The sequence below is a fragment of the Globicephala melas genome, chromosome 5 (assembly GCF_963455315.2).
Source record: "Globicephala melas chromosome 5, mGloMel1.2, whole genome shotgun sequence".
NCBI classification, from domain to species: domain Eukaryota; kingdom Metazoa; phylum Chordata; class Mammalia; order Artiodactyla; family Delphinidae; genus Globicephala; species Globicephala melas.
This window is the reverse complement of record NC_083318.1, coordinates 117457599-117469865: the sequence shown is the minus strand read 5'-3', so window position 1 is coordinate 117469865 and position 12267 is coordinate 117457599. Positions and strand designations below refer to the sequence as shown.

General features: G+C 36.4%; 1 protein-coding gene across 12 annotated transcripts in view; it reads right to left on the bottom strand.

The window, feature by feature from the left end:
• The window catches only part of INPP4B (inositol polyphosphate-4-phosphatase type II B), a 721154-nt gene that overhangs the window by 64898 nt on the left and 643989 nt on the right, over positions 1-12267 (bottom strand). The window lies entirely within an intron of this gene.

Genomic DNA, 12267 nt, shown 5'->3' with positions numbered 1-12267 from the left:
TCGCACACTTTCTAGTCTGCAACAGAGCTCATAAAATAACCACTAACTGAAGAGAATATCCATTTAAGTAGTCTTAATTTTCATTGATAAACAGAGCAAATGTGGTGCAATTCTTTTCTCTGATATATGCTCAATATTCCAAGAACTAATTTACTAAACTAAATTAAGTTCGGTAAATTAAAAATCACCGAACTAAAATCGGTGATTTTATCCATTTGTAACACAAGATACCTGTTAGCATGTGACAGTGACTGCACTCCCACACTCCCTGGCATCGAACAGTGTGGAAAGTCCAACAGTGTGATAGGTTAAAGATGTTTGCCAGGACCTAGGGCTGATTTCTTCCAGAGCACAATATGTGTTATAAACGTTGTAACTAGTTCTTTCTCAGCAATAGTCTGATGTGTATCAATTTGTCAATTCATTTCACATGAAGTACAATTATGAATGATATCTTGGTAGTTCCAGTCTTTTCATTCCTTCTAGAAACAAAATCCAATAACTTCATTCAGGGAAGTATTACCACACACTTGTTCTAGAAAGATTATCTTGATTTACTAGAGAGCTCTCTTAAGTTTGAAAAACTGGTTAAACTTTCAACGGCAGTATTTTAAAAAGACAAAGTATTAGATATAAGGAATGAGTTGATCCATTCTCTGATCTAACAAAAGCCCGTTTTAGATACTCAACATTGTATTCATAGTCAAGCTTTTCTTTTTCATCTATTTCTGGGAAATCCTCTCATTTGAAGGTTTTCCTTATCCCAGTGGAGTCCTGTTAACTTTTTTTATATTTCACATTATTTTGAGTTTTAATATTTATTATAATTTTCTTTCTAATTTTATCTTTAACTGCACCAGCTTTGCTCCTTTGGTCTATTTTTAAATGAGAGATCAGATAAATCAAAATACTAAAAATAAAAAATATTAACTGAAAATATAAATTCAAAGGGCACAAAAATAAACTGCATCCTGTTAACTAAATCTTACCTCAGCAAAAGTGTGCATCAGAGTGTATGGCAAGCGTGCAAAGATTTTGTGAATTATAGTTAATTACATTAAAAGAATTTGATAAGATATCAAGGAAAACCATGATTGATCTGATTTTGAAAGTTAGTACGGTGGATGTGAACAAAATCTTTCTTCAAGGTTTTTTCCTCTGAAGCCATCAAAGGACCATGGGAGACCTGACGACATTGGTGGACCAGAAGGGGTATGAAGACCAAGGCAGAACTACTCTTTGGACTCTTTTCAAACTTTTTATGCTCAGAACATCAATCTTAAAGAATCAACTGTGACCTTTGGTTGGAATTCTTCAGGTGTTAAAGGGCTTCAGCCAGGCAGGGCAGATTTCTTTTTCTAAAAGCCAGAATACTACCCTTTCCCTTTCAGCTAAGGTTCTGGCTCTGCATCATACGGGAGGCCTGTCCTCTGCTCTCTCTCGGGGCCTCTCACAGGCTTTCTGGCTAGTTCCAGGGGCCTCATCATTGTACTCCTCTCCAGAACCTCTTGGCAGGGTCAAGGGTACGTGCTTAGCCCCTAGCCACCATCTGGCAATTTCAATCTGTCTTTATAATTTCGCTCTCTCTTTGGAAACTAAACTAAAGAAAAACAAAGGGGAAAAACCTTCGTACCTGATACTTGCTTTTAGCCTACTTTTCCACTTCTCTGCTTGTATTCACTTTAACTTTCTTAAGGGGTGGCTTTCACTCTGTTCCTCTACTTGTACAACACGAGTTCTCTCCTTGAATGCCTTTGATGTGGTTTCATCCCATGCTTTTATTAAAACTACTCCATCGAATGTCATCAAATACTCTTAAACACCGAATCTAACAGCTTCTCTTTAATTCTCGTGCTTCTTTCTTCATCAACACATTTGTTATTCTTGGTCACCTTCTCGTGGTTGATATTCTTCTCATTTAGCTATAGTGATGTTCGATGACCCTCAATCTCTAATCATGTCTCCATTTTTTTGTGGGTTCCTTAGTCCTCCTTTCCCTATACTTATGGATAATCTCCCCCTATCATGTATTTTTTCTCATTTCCTATGTGGAATACATGGAAAATTATTTAAACAATTCCTCTAAAATTAATTATCTATAAAATATTAGCTTCTTATCCTGTTCTCTTATTTCTAAGAATGGAAAGAATGCATAGAAACTTTTCTTTTCCCCGTGCAGAAGTGAAATCTGTGGCAATGCATCACCACACAATGAATGTCAAAAATGATCAAGGAGAAACTAACACTTTTTGAACAACAAAAGCAACAGAAACAAAACCAAATTATTCACAGAAAGGATCAATACTACGGAACAGCAACTAGTATTCTGGAAAGAGATTTAGAGTTAAGGTAGATTATTCCTTGATCACACTGAGTCATTAAAGTGTAAGCTATTAGAAGCAGAGACTGTATCTTATTCATCTTCCATCATTCATAGCGATGGGTACAAAGTTTTACACATAATACGATCTCTACCAATGTCTGCTAAATTGAATGGGAGCCTAAGATTTTTTCTAAAAAATATTTTGTGTGAGATTGTTATGCTATAGTTGATGAAATATTATATGTAAGACAGGGATATCAAATATTGTGGAGATAGTTGATAACAGCTCACAAAAGGCTGCCTGATTTTCCTTCCTAGCTCACATGCTAGACAGCCCACCCTTATAGTACTCACATAGGAGCCAATAAACGGTAGCATTCCAATAGAACCGTATGAAAATATCCTTCTCCTTTGTTTTGGAAAAAGGACAAGAGAAGGACATTATTATCACAAAGAGAAATGAGAGATTGGAGAGTATAAATTGACCCTTGGTCAGTTAAAGGGGAAAGAAAGAAGCATTTTATCCACCAAAGTCAGGAGCCTCGAATTATGGATCAGATGCGATGCTGACTCTAAACTGCAGAGCAGTTTGCACTAGTGATTTACAGCAGTACTTTATTTGACTTTATTTTGCTAACCCAACATTGAAGTGTCTTAATGCTTTAGGTGGGTACAAAAGGGGCCTTGAAAGGTTTCTGAGATCATCAAACCCATCTGGAAGATCAGAGCCAGAAGAGAGAGAAACACTCACACCTGCCCCACGGGAGTTTTGCTGGTTGATCAAAGGGGCCAGTGAATATCACCAGCAGGGCCTGAGGGGAAGTAGCTCCTGATGATTTATTGTGCCTTGCAGTCTGGGCAGCCAGAACTACTGTCTGAAAGCTGCATCACTAGGCCAAGATGTGAAGGGAGAAATCCACAACACACGGTACTCAGACGCAAACAGACCTCCCAGTCATCAATAGCTCTGTTTGATACCAACTTCAGACATTATATATTTCTTGCTTCAGAATTTTCAGCAAAGATTTACAGGAAAGGGATCACCCATTCTTGGGTTCCTCCTCTGTAACAGGTACTTCTCAGCTCTAGATTCCATGAATCCTCCACGAAAGGGAGAGAGGGAGAGAGAGAGAGAGAGGCCATTCCAACCTACCAAGCCTTCCACTAATGACCTTTCTGCAGATACAAGGAAAATGGGGTTGGAGGATAGTAATACTTGAATTTGACTGAATATTTCTTCCAAATGAACTTGAGATTTTCAAATACATTAATCTACAAATCACCAGACTATGTTGAACACACTGAAAGGAAATGAGGTACTGTTGTTTAGCAACTTTTAAGTTTACTGCCCTCCCCATTACTAACTCCTAAGGGGTGAATGCCCAGTAAAGCCGACAGAGGTATTAGATAAAAGGAGTCCACGTGTGTAGACTGCTGAATTGAGACTATCAATTGAATCTACTACATATTTAACAGAATTAGAGAATATTTGGGGAAGAATAAATGTTGTAGACCATAAAAGCTATGTATAAGAAGAATAAACAGAAAGATGATAACTATTTGATTGGGAGTGAATATATAGGCTAAAATGATTTATTCATTATATCCTGGTATTGTAAAAGTAGGGGACATCCCTAATTTAAAAAAAAAATTTGGGGAAGAATGGAAAATTTTTTATTTAAAACATGTAGAATTTGACTAGATCATAAATCATAAAAAAAAACAGGGTGAGTAAATTAATGGACAGGACATCCAAAATGGATGAATAAGTGAAAGGAATATATTTAGAGGGTTAACTTAGCCTTTTAACACTGCTACAAATTATCCCTTGATTTCACTGTGAAAGAAAAATAGTAGATTATATGGATTATAAGTATGATCCCACATAGTAGTTTTTCCCTCCTTAACAAAGAGCCTAACCCTTATTCCTACTCTTAATAAAGCTTTTAGGTACCTCCTTAAATGGAGTGCAACCCGGTGATGCTTTAGGTTACAATATTTCTGCATGAGGAAAAACCCTACATATGTTGGTATAATTTCATAGATACGGTTTGGACTTTTGTTATGGAAAATAACCACAGTCACATCATACCTTCATTCTGTGCCAAATCTATGATAGTGTTGTCTCAAAACTATGTTGACATAACAGGAAACAAAATATCAGGAAGAATTCAGTCTGTTAAGACAACTCATTTCAACTAATGAAATAAAATTGATTTGATGCAAAAGTACATCCTGTTTTCAAGCATGAGATATATTTATATATTTCTAAAACAGCTATATTTAATTAGCAATAATTTATATGAGGTCTCATGTTCTTCCAATTTTTAAAACTTACATTCCCATGAAGAGTTTCAATGACTTGAATGTAGGGATTACTTTGTATTTCATATATCAGAAATACTTCAACAATTACTTATACATATTTCTTTTTAGGTGTATAATTGTTTATGTGTAGCATTGATATCTTTCATAGACTTTGCCAACAAACTATTTTTTAATATAATGTATGTTTTGAGTAAGGATGACACAGCATTGGTTCTCAAACATTAGTATGGATCAGAAATGACTTGGAAGGCTTACTAAAACAGATTACAGGGCAAGTTCAATAGACCTGTGGAGGGCCCTGAGAATGTGCATTACTAACAGATTTCCAGGTGACACGGATGCTGCTGGTCCAGGGACCTCACTTGGAAAGGACCCATATAAAGAGAAATCAAGTTGTTTATAAAAATTATGGGAATTACTTCCAAATTACAAGTAACTGTAAGAAAATTATCCACCAACAAGTCACTGAGAGAGCCTTTCCCAGAAGCATGGAGTGACACTTTGTCTTCAGGAACAGGTGTAATTTTATTTTATTTTTTCTTGCCATGGCTTGTGGGATCACAGTTCCCTGACCGGGGATCAATGCTGTGCCCTTGGCAGTGAAAGCTCGGAGTCCTAACCACTGGACCACAGGGAATTCCCAGGAAAAGAAGGATGGTGGGAAGCCTGGGTGAAGAAAAGAAGATGAACACAAGAACCAGATTCAAATTACCTGTACTCTTTGAACCCTATTAGGTGAAGCCAGAGTGAGGCCTTCACATAATGACATTGAACTGCTTGTTTTCTAAAAGGAAGACCAATAGAAAGATTAAAGAAAAAATTTCTGTTCTCTACAGGTTCTTGGTGCTCTGGCCGGCTGTAAGGCCTGTGCCTCTGAGGTGGGAGAGCTGAGTTCAGGACATTGGTCCACCAGAGACCTCCGGACTCCATGTAATATAAAACAGCGAAAGCTCTCCCAGAGATCTCCATCTCAACACTAAGGCACAGCTCCACTCAACGACCAGCAAGCTACAGTGCTGGACACCCTATACCAAACAACTAGCAAGACAGGAACACAACCCCACCCAGTAGCAAAGAGGCTGCCTAAAATCATAATAAGGTCACAGACACCCCAAAACACACCACCGGATGTGGTCCTGCCCACCAGAAAGAAAAGTATCAGCCTCATCCACCAGAATACAAGCAATAATACCCTCCACCAGGAAGCCTACACAACACACTGAACCAACCTTAGCCACTGGGGGCAGACACCAAAAGCAACTGTAACTACGAACCTGCAGCCTGTGAAAAGGAGACCCCAAACACAGTAAGTTAAGCAAAATGAGAGGACAGAGAAACACAGCAGATGGAGGAGCAAAGTAAAAACCCACCAGACCAAACAAATGAAGAGGAAATAGGCAGTCTACCTGAAAAAGAATTCAGAATAATGATAGTAAAGATGATTCAAAATCTTGGAAACAGAATGGAGAAAATGCAAGAATCGTTTGACAAGGACCTAGAAGAACTGAACAACAAACGAACAATGATGAACAACACAATAAATGAAATTAAAAATTCTCTAGAAGGAATCAATAGCAGAATAACTGAGGCAGAAGAACGGATAAGTGACCTGGAAGATAAAATAGTGGAAATAACTACCACAGAGCAGAATAAAGAAAAAACAATGAAAAGAATTGAGGACAGCCTCAGAGTCCTCTGGGACAACATTAAATGCACCAACATTCGAATAATACGGGTCCCAGAAGAAAAAGAGAAAAAGAAAGGGACTGAGAAAATATTTGCAGAGATTATAGTTGAAAACTTCCTTAATATGGGAAAGGAAATAAGTCCAGGAAGTGCAGGGAGTCCCATACAGGATAAATCCAAGGAGAAACATGCCAAGACACATATTAATCAAACAATCAAAAATTAAATACAAAGAAAAAATATTCAAAGCAGCAAGGGAAAAACAACAAGTAACATACAAGGGAATCCCCATAAGGTTAACAGCTGATCTTTCAGCAGAAACTCTGCAAGCCAGAAGGGAGTGGCAGGACATATTTAAAGTGACGAAAGGGAAACTCTACAACCAAGATTATTCTGCCCAGCAAGGATCTCATTCAGATTCAACGGAGAAATTAAAATCTTTACAGACAAGCAAAAGTTAAGAGAATTCAACACCACAAAACCAGCTTTACAACAAATGCTAAAGAAACTTCTCTAGGCAGGAAACACAAGAGAAGGAAAAGACCTACAATAACAATCCCAAAACAATTAAGAAAATGGTAATAGGAACGTACATATCGATAATTACCCTAAATGTAAATGGATTGAATGCTCCAACCAAAAGACAGAGACTGGCTGAATGGACACAAAAAAGACATAGACTGGCTGAAGGGATACAAAAATAAAACCCGTATATATACTGTCAATTAGAGACCCACTTTAGACCTAGGGACACATACAGACTGAAAGTGATGGGATGGAAAAAGATATTCCATACATATGGAAATCAAAAGAAAGCTGGAGTAGTAATTCTCATATAAGACAAAATCGACCTAAAAATAAAGACTATTACAAGAAACAAAGAAGGACACTACATAATGATCAAGGGATCAAACTACGAAGAAGATATAACAATTGTAAATATTTATGCACCCAACATAGGAATACCTCAATACATAAGGCAAATGCTAACAGCAATAAAAGGGGAAATTGACAGTAACACAATCATAGTAGGGGACTTTAACACCCCACTTTCACCAATAGACAGATAATCCAAAATGAAAATAAAAAACGAAACACAAGCTTTAGATGACACATTAAACAAGATGGACTTAATTGATATTTATAGGACGTTCCATCTAAAAACAACAGAATACACTTTCTTCTCAAGTGCTCATAGAACATTCTCCAGGATAGATCATATCTTGGGTCACAAATCAAGCCTTGGTAAATTTAAGAAAATTGAAATCATATCAAGTATCTTTTCCAACCACAACGCTATGAGACTACATATCAATTACAGGAATATACATGGAGGCTAAACAATACACTACTTAACAACCAAGAGATCACTGAAGAAGTCAAAGAAGAAATAAAAAAATAACTAGATACAAATGACAATGAAAACACGATGGCCCAAAACCAATGGGAGGCAGCAAAAGCAGTTCTAAGAGGGAAGTTTAGAGCAATACAATCCTACCTCAAGAAACAAGAAACATCTCAAATAAACAACCTAAACTTACACCTAAAGCAATTACAGAAAGAAGGACCAAAAAACCCCAAAGTTGAGCTGAAGGAAAGAAATCATAAAGATCAGATCAGGAATAAATGAAAAAGAAATGAAGAAACAATAGCAAAGATCAATAAATTAAAAGCTGGTTCTTTGAGAAGATAAGCAAAATTGATAAACCATTAGCTAGACTCATGAAGAAAGAAAGGGAGAAGACTCAAATCAGTAGAATTAGAAATGAAACAGAGGAAGTAACAACTGACACTGCAGAAATACAAAAGATCATGAGAGACTACTACAAGCAGCTATATGCCAATGAAATGGACAACCTGGAGGAAGTGGACACATTCTTAGAAAAACACAACTTTCCGAGACTGAACCAGGAAGAAATAGAAAATATGAACAGACCAATCACAAGCACTCAAATTGAGACTGTGATTTAAAATCTTCCAACAAACAAAAGCCCAGGACCAGATGGCTTCACAGGCAAATTCTATCAAACATATAGAGAAGAGCTAACACCTATCCTTCTCAAACTCTTCCAAAAAATAGCAGAGTGAGGAACACTCCCAAACTCATTCTACGAGGCCACCATCACCCTGATACCAAAACCAGACAAAGATGTCCCAAAAATGAAACCTACAGGCTAATATCACTGATGAACATAGATCCAAAAATCCTCAACAAAATACTAGCAACTAAATACTAGAATCCAACAGCACATTAAAAGGATCATAAACCCCATGATCAAGTGGGGTTTATCTCAGGAATGCAAGGATTCTTCAACAAACGCAAATCAATCAATGTGATACACCATATTAACAAACTGAAGGAGAAAAACCATATGGTTATCTCAATAGATGCAGAGAAAGCTTTCGACAAAATTCAACACCCATTTATGATAAAAGCTCTCCAGAAGGTAGGCATAGAGGGAACTTACCTCAACATAATAAAGGCCATATATAACAAACCCACAGCCAACATCGTTCTCAATGGTGAAAAACTGAAAGCATTTCCACTAAGATCAGGAACAAGACAAGGTTGCCCACTCTCACCACTCTTATTCAACATAGTTTTGGAAGTTTTAGCCACAGCAATCAGAGAAGAAAAAGAAAAAACAGGAATCCAAATCAGAAAAGAAGAAGTAAAACTGTCACTGTCTGCAGATGACATGATACTATACATAGAGAATCCTAAAGATGCTACCAGAAAACTACTAGAACTAATCAATGAATTTGCTAAAATAGTAGGATATAAAATTATTGCACAGAAATCGCTTTCATTTCTATACACTAATGATGAAAAATCTGAAAGAGAAATTAAGGAAACACTCCCATTTACCATTGCAACAAAAAGAATAAAATACCTAGGAATAAACCTACCTAAGGAGACAAAAGACCCGTATGCAGAAAACTATAAGACACTGATGAAAGAAATCAAAAATGATACAAAAAGATGGAGAGATATACCATGTTCTTGGGTTGGAAGAATCAACATTGCAAAAATGACTCTACTACCCAAAGCAATCTACAGATTCAGTGCAATCCCTATCAAACTACCAATGGCATTTTTCACAGAACTAGAACAAAAAATTTCACAATTTGTATGGAAACAGAAAAGACCCAGAATAGCCAAAGCAATCTTGAGAAAGAAAAAAGGAGCTGGAGGAATCAGGCTCCCTGACTTCAGACTATACAACAAAGGTACAGTAATCCAGACAGTATGGTATGGGCACAAAAACAGAAATACAGATCAATGGAACAGGATAGAAAGTTCAGAGATAAACCCATGCACATATGGTCACCTTATTTTTGATAAAGGAGCCAAGAATATACAATGGAAAAAGACAGCCACTTCAATAAGTGGTCCTGGGAAAACTGGACAGCTACATGTAAAAGAATGAAATAAGAACACTCCCTAACACGATCCCCCAAAATAAACTCAAAATGGATTAAAGACATAAATATAAGGCCAGACACTATCAAACTCTTAGAGGAAAACATAGGCAGCATACTCTATGACATAAATCACACCAAGATCCTTTTCGACCCACCTCCTAGAGAAATGGAAATTAAAACAAAAATAAACAAATGGGACCTAATGAAACTTAAAACCCTTTGCACAGTAAAGGAAACCATAAACAAGACAAAAAGATGACCCTCAGAATGGGAGAAAATATTTGCAAATGAAGCAACTGACAAAGGATTAATCTCCAAAATTTACAAAGAGCTCATGCAGCTCAATATCAAAAAAACAAACAACCCAATCCAAAAATGGGCAGAAGACCTAAAAAGACACTTCTCCAAAGAAGATATACACATTACCAACAAACACATGAAAGGATGCTCAACATCACCAATCATTAGAGAAATGCAAATCAAAATTACAATGAGGTATCACTTCACAACCAGTCAGAATGGCCATCATTAAATATCTACAAACAATAAATATTGGTGAGGCTGTGGAGAAAAGGGAACCCTCTTGCACTGTTGGTGGGAATGTAAATTCATACAGCCACTATGGAGAACAGTATGGAGGTTCCTTAAAAAAACAAAAATAGAACTACCATATGACCCAGCATTCCCACTACTGGGCATATACACTTAGAGAACCATATTTCAAAAAGAGTCATGTACCCCAATGTTCATTGCAGCTCTTTTTACAATAGCCAGGACATGAAAGCAACCTAAGTGTCCATCCACAGATGAATGGATAAAGAAGATATGGCACATATACACAATGGAATATTACTCAGCCATATAAAGAAATGAAATTGAGTTATTTGCAGTGAGGTGGATGGACCTAGAATCTGTTATACAGAGTGAAGTAAGTCAGAAAGAGAAAAACAAATACCGTATGCTAACACATATATATGGAATCTAAAAAAAAAAAACAAAAAACCTGGTCATGAAGAACCTAGGGGAAGGACAGGAATAAAGATACAGACGTAGAGAATGGACTTGAGGACACAGGGAGGGGGAAGGGTAAGCTGGGACGATGTGAGAGAGTGGCATGGCCATATATACACTGCTAAATGTAAAGTAGATAGCTAGTGGGAAGCAGCCACAAAGCACAGGGAGATCAGCTCCGCGTTTTGTGATCACCTAGAGGGGTGGGATAGTGAGGGTGGAAGGGAGATGCAAGAGGTAGGAGATATGGGGATATATGTATATGTATAGCTGATTCACTTTGTTATAAAGCAGAAACTAACACACCATTGTAAAGCAACTGTACTCCAATAAAGATGTTTAAAAAAATAATGAAAAAAAATGATCCACCAACGTCCACGTTATAATGAACTTTCCCCATAATTACTAATGCAAAGTAGTTTTGTTTATATTATTAACCTTCTGAGTAATTAACAAACTGAAAATTCATAAGTATTCTGGCTGCCAAAGAATCTCTCTGTACTTAATTTCATTTTGGCTTTAAAAGTATTTTATTTGAAATAAAATATAAAAGCAGCAGTAAAATTTTCTAACTATAAAATCACATGGACGTGTGCTTATGCCACTGTAATATTTTGAAGCAAGATAACTGTGTAATAAAAAGACCTAAGTACGCTGCTACCTAAGATATTTCAAACTAAGTATCAGAATACAGTTCAGTGAACAAATTGCTAGTGAATAGATGACAGGTAGAGTTTTATTACAGCTTTTGGTAACAAATATTAAGATATTTCCTGCTTTATTAAAACCTAGTTTCTTATTGTGAATAACTAAGTATCTCAACTTATTTCTTTATAGTACTTATGGATGAGCTCCAAATACATTCTTTATTCTCTAATTTTGCACTGCTCAAATATGTGCTTAATTTTGTGGGAAAAAGGACGGCAGAACTGAACAATGGCACAAAACAAAACAAAAAACAAAACGTAAAACACAGTTCTATAGGCTTATGCCCCAACATTTTCACATAAATATTGCAATAACTATATTCAATAATTTGCTCCTTAATTTATATCACTTTTTATTACCTGTAAAATTTATATTCTATCAGACATATATATATGCATAAATATAAAATATATAAATATATACACACACACATATATATGTGAGAGATATATCTGATGTAGCTTATAAGTCAGAAAACTAAATCTTTATTAAAGTCTTTTACATGGTTAAGAATTCTACAAAATTTCTGTTGGACTCAATTCAGATTTCTAATTATAAGTTCCTTATTTTTGACTTTTGATATTTTCTAGTGGCACTGAAATTAATGTCCTAGCATAAGCAGCAGGACACACTTGAGTGCAATAAGGGCAGCGAGGCAGGTGTCGGCCAGGCCACCTTGGCAATCAGTTTTCTTGGCGCAGACAATCTCAAAATCACTCTCACGTTCCCACACTGTGCTTTATTCTTCCATTGACCTCTATGTCTGACCTCTCCTGAAGAATTAT